Raw genomic sequence first — 6,000 nt, 5'->3', positions numbered from 1 at the left:
AATCCTACCACACTGTTTGACATAAATAAACATGTTCCTTAATTAAGACTCTTTTCACAAGGTTTGTTAAAACAGCCTTTTTCCACAATACAATAATGCCAAAGACAAGATATATATAAAAAGTTTATACATGAATCAATTCCATACAAGCTAAACCGGCTCTCTTATTCTTTTCCTTTATACTGCGCCGATAATCTAGAATTCTACCTCCCAGCCTCTACATGCTGGGCAAAACCCTACAGGACCATACACCTCATCGTCGGCCGTTGTGATGAGGACTCAAGCCGGCCTATCGCCCTCTCAGGCTCCATTGCTCGATCCTCCTGCCCCTCAGAGGGATGTCTGCACACTAGGGTGGGCTTATTCACCGCACTAGCGTGGGCCCTCAGAACTAGACAGCATCATAATCTCTCACCTCAATCGGCAAATCTTATTCTCCCAATGGTATGAGGAGTACCTTGGAGCATTCCCGGGCTTTGCTAATGATGCCGCCTCGCTACACAAGCACGGAACGGAGTTAGCATTGACGCCAAGAAAAACTTGCACTCTTTAAGATAACAATTTCAATGCAATTCATTGAATATATCATCACTTAATTCGTAACTTCATACAATTTTATGTCATTATTTTAAAAGGAAAAGATACAGATTTATTAATACTAATATTAATACTAATATTTTAAAAAAAACTCTTCTTTAAAAGATGACCAAGCTAACCTGGCCACCATTTCCTTAAGGAGCTTGTAAAGGGAGGGTTGGAGCCGCATCGGGAGCATCTTCTCTAATCTCGTTGTTGCGTGCTCCTCCTCTCGAGGCAATATTCTCACGTTTTCGAGAAGGGACCATCTTGGACATCGTCTTGTAGGGCTCGCTGTCGCGGTCGAAACGCTCCAATCATATCTCAATTCTGAGATCGTTTGCTCACCGTACGAGCAAAAGATCACAGCGCATGAACCCTCTCTTAAGGCTAAAACCTCTTACTAAAGTCCACGCAAATGGGAGGATTGTGAGATGTCCTTAATACAAAAACATTTTGCTAAAGGGGAGAAGGCTGCTGTAAGTCTCTTCACACAGGGGGGGGAGAAGAGTTAAGGACACTGCCTCCTAGCAAGAGGGGGATGGAGGAAAATTGCCTTATCTGAAAAGTGGCAAAAGTGGCAAATGAGGGGGTGTGGAGAGGGGTGGCTGCAAGGGGCGGCTGTACTACAGCAAGTACACTGCACTGGGATAGACGACGGTACGGACGGTGGCACAGCAGAGCATAAGCTACGCAGAAATGCTTGTTGCTACTACCAATGCATAATCTTTGATAAAAATCCTATACCATCCCGTGATTCCTAAAAACCCACAAACTTCACGAACTGATTTAGGGGGTGGCCACTCCAGAATATCTTTGACCTTGGCGGGGTCTACTGAAATGCCATCTTTGGAGACGATGAACCCAAGATACTCAATTTGATGAGTAAAGAAGGTACGTTTGCTCTTCTTGGCATAGAGTTTGTGTCTGTGCAACAATTGCAGAACTCTACGCACATACTCCTCATGCTCTTCCATTGATTTGGAGTAGATTAAGATGTCATAAAAAAAACAAGCACAATTTCATCCAAGTAAGGACGGAATATATCTTGCATTAGGCGGTTGAAGGTTGCAAGAGCATTGGTTAACCCGAATGACATTACAGTAAACTCATAGTGGTCATAACGGGTATTGAAGGCTGTCTTGGGTATATCTGCTTCCTTGACTTTGATCTGATAGTAACCAGACCTCAAATCTATTTTTGAGAAGACTTTGGTCCCATGAAGCCTGTCGAGAAGTTCGTCGATGCGAGGGATAGGATACTTATTCTTGACAGTGACTTGATTTAGTCCTCGATAATCTATGCAGAGGTGGAGAGTTCCGTCCTTCTTTTTTTGGAAAAGAATAGGTGCCCCCCAAGGAGAGCTACTGGGGCGTACGAATCCTTGCTCAATGAGTTGGGTAAGTTGCTCTTTAAGTTCAATGGCTTCAGGAAGGGACATTTTATAGGGCGTTTTTGAGACGGGTTGAGCTCCAGGGATCACCTCGATTTCATGATCGACTTCTCGAGAAGGCGGTAGCCTTGTAAGCTCATCAGGGAAGATGTCAGAGAATTCTTGGAGCCAAGAGGGTTCTGTCTCCTTACTAGGTTCAATGGCTTTGTTGAGCTTGACTAAGAAAACTTGCTGACCCTTACGTGTTCCCTTGAGAAGATGTTTTGCCTTGACTACCCTAGATTTAGGTTTTCCTGTTATCCCCTGGACGGATATTACTTGGCCATGCTCATTTTCAAAAGTGATACTCCCCTGGTTACAATGAATGCTAGCTTTGTTTGCAATTAACCAATCCATCCCAAGGATTCCATCATAAATTCCTAATGGCAAGACTCTAAAGTGACCATGAGTTCGCTCATTACCCAGCTCAAAATCAAGGTTTCCTATAGAGTGATGAGATACTACTTTTCCACTGGCTAACTCTACAGTCATTCTTCTAGCTGTTTTTTGACCCAAGTTTAATTTCTGTAAACACCTAGGAGAAAGAAATGAATGGGTATTGCCACAATCAATCAAAAGTTGAAATGGCTTACCGTGATAAGTGGCTGGGGTTTGGATTACACCAAATTGTTTATTCGAGCCTTGGTGTTCTACTGCCACATGGACGGTGGCGCGCTCTTCTTCAGCCATTTCCAAGGTCGGTTCTTCACTTATAATACAAGCGGTCCTAGCAACTGCTTTTCCACGGCCTCTGCCACGTCCACCGCCTCTTGCACCTTGGTGGATAGGGGTTCCACGGCCTTGATTTCCTCTGCCACCTTGGGGAAATGATGTTGCCATCTTGGGACAGTTGGCCCTAAAGTGTCCCGGCTCATTGCACTCAAAACACAGAGGGCCTTCTCTGGAAGAAGCAGCATACGAGCGGGGAATAAAAGAGTTGCTTTGTCGCCTTCTGTTGTAGTAGGAAAAATTCTGTTGGGGTTTCTTGTAGGGTTGATCTTTAGGATTTGCCTCAGGGTAAGATCTCTTTTGAGGCTTAGGTTTGTCAGTCCTCATTTCTTTCACAAGGGGCTTTGCTCGTATGAGAGCATCCTGTAATGTGCTTGGCCTCATTGCTTCAAGGCGAGAATCTAAGGGTTCATTTAACCCTTGGCAAAAACGAGCCACTTGCTGGGAAGTAGTCATAGCTGGGGCATACTTGGCCTCATTGCTTCAAGGCGGGAATCTAAGGGTTCATTTAACCCTTGGCAAAAATGAGCCACTTGCTGGGAAGTAGTCATAGCTGGGGCATACTTCTGAAGAGTGATAAATTTGGAATAGTAGTCCTCAAGAGTTAAGCTGCACTGCCTAAGACAAAAAAACTCATTCATCTTTATGGATTCATGGGATGGGGGAAGATATCTTTCCTTCACGGCCTGCTTGATGTCTTCCCACGTTTGAGAATGCTCGGTGACTCCCTTATCACGGCACCACTGTTTCCACCAGAGTTTAGCATCTCCAATGAGGCGAAACCGTGCACGCATAGACTGATTTGCTACTCCAGTACCGACAGTAGAGAAATAATCGTCCATCGCTTCAATCTAGACTTCACCATCCTTCTCAATCTTTGAACCTTCTCCTTTAAAGGAGGGAGGTTGCATTTGCTTGAGCAAGAGCTTCTTCTCCTAGATATCAGTGTAAAGCGCATTGGAAAGTGGAGGGTGATCGTCTTGGCATCATTGTAAAAATAATTTTAAGATTACACTGCCGATGATCTAGAATTCGACCTTCCAGCCTCTACATGCTGGGCAAAACCCTACGAGACCATACACCTCATTGTCGGCCGCTGGCGAGGACTCAAGCCGGCCTGTCGCCCTCTCAGGCTCCATCGCTTGACTCTCCCGCCTCTCAGAGGGATGTCTGCACACTAGAGTGGGCTTATTCATCGCACTAGCCTGGGCCCTCAGAACTAGACAGCATCATAATCTCTCGCCTCAATCGGCGAATCTTATTCTCCCAATGGTATGAGGGATACCTTGGGGCATTCCCGGGCTTTGCTAACGATGCCGCCCGACTACACAAGCACGGAACGGAGTTAGCGTCGACGCCAGGAAAAACTTGCACTCTTTAAGATAACAATTTCAATGCAATTCATTGAATACATCATCACTTAATTCATAACTTCATACAATTTTATGTCATTATTTTAAAAGGATAAGATACACATTTATTAACACTAATATTTAAAAAAAACTCTTCTTTAAAAGATGACCAAGCTAACCTGGCCACCATTTCCTTGAGGAGCTTGTAAAGGGAGGGTTGGAGCCGCATCAGGAGCATCTTCTCTAATCTTGTTGTTGTGTGCTCCTCCCGAGGTAATATTCTGACGTTTTCGAAAGGGACCATCTTGGACGTCGTCTTGTAGGGCTCGCTGTCGCGGTCGAATTGCTCCAATCAAATCTCAATTCTGAGATCGTTAGATCACCGTATGAGCAAAAGATCATAGCGCATGAACCCTCTCTTAAGGCTAAAACCTCTTACTAAAGTCCACGCAAATGGGGGGGAGGGATTGTGAGATGTCCTTAACACAAAAACGTTTTGCTAAAGGGAAGAAGGCTGCTGTAAGTCTCTTCACACCCGAAGGGAGGAGAGAAGAGTTAAGGACACTGCCTCCTAGCAAGAGAGGGATGGAGGAAAATTACCTTATCTGAAAAGTGACAAAAGTGGCAAATGAGGGGGTGTGGAGAGGGGTGGCTGCAAGGAACGGCTGTACTACAAGTACACTGCACTGGGACAGATGACGGTACGGACGGTGGCACAACAGAGCATAAGCTACGCAGAAATGTGTGTTGCCCATAGAGCACCCCAGGGGTTTATATAGCTGTGGGATACGAGTGCGGACGCTGCGCAAAGCAAGGACGAAAGGACGATGTACCAGCAAAGATTGTAGATCAGTGGCCTGCATGGCTCAGGGGAAAAGGTACAGTGTCGGTTAACAGGGAAAGGAGTGGTGTACCTTTACCTTATCTGGTCAGGGACACCATGGGTGTCCACGTAACGGTACGTGTGGACCACACAGTGAACGCGCAGATTTCGAATTTGGGCTCAGAATTTGAAGATTCTAAGTAGAAATGGCTCATTTAATAAAATCATTGATTTTTATACCATAAAAACTCATAAATTTATCTATTACATGGACATTTCTTTATTAGTGAAGATGGATATGTTACAGAAAGAATGGATAGAGTATGTTAAGCATGGTATTTTGAAAGCTTCTTATCCCAAGTAATTGAAAGGCTTTTAATTTGAGTCTAGAAGCAAACAATTCCATTGACAAAATGTCTACTAAGAATCGATGGAAGCAAAAACTATGGAAGAAGCTCAATTAGTAAATGATTATCTTCAACTATTTACCAATTTCTCTCTAATTATTGATAAGGGCACAATTACAAAAATTGAGGCATGGAATTGCAAATGGACATGCAATCAAGGTCCATGAGATTTTTATATTTATTTAGGACTAATCAAGTGATTATAAGCTAATTAAAAGCCTTAATCTTAATTGATTACTTTTAGTAGTTTGAAAGGTAAACAAGAATATTGCTTGGAATTAATCTACTCACCTAACTACTAAGCTGAGAACTAAGATTTGGAAAATGCTTGACTAGAACACAATTGGGGCCATCAACCAGATATACAAATGGAAACATTGAAAATGGCTAAAACATGTATCGCACTAAAGAGACCCCAAACAAATATTGTACTCGAATATTTTGTTGACATCTACTCTCTCTCTCTCTCCTGATTCTTAGAAGTATAAAGGGATCACCTCACAACCCCTTAAATGACCAACTTCATAACTTGTACCCCTCAACCATCCAAGAAGGTAAGGGAAAAATTTACGTCGCCACTCAAAACCTTGAGACATTCACATGCTCACCTCACGTTGCCTCACATTTCCATTTCATTATTTCATTTGTTCTACATTCTTAGGCCCTCACGGTCTCAGACAC

Source organism: Cibotium barometz, chromosome 40 (genome assembly GCF_041138505.1).
Source record: "Cibotium barometz isolate CiBa-2024 chromosome 40, ASM4113850v1, whole genome shotgun sequence".
In the NCBI taxonomy this organism is placed as follows: Eukaryota; Viridiplantae; Streptophyta; class Polypodiopsida; order Cyatheales; family Cibotiaceae; genus Cibotium; species Cibotium barometz.
The sequence above is the reverse complement of the archived record's forward strand: the minus strand, read 5'-3'. Positions refer to the sequence as shown.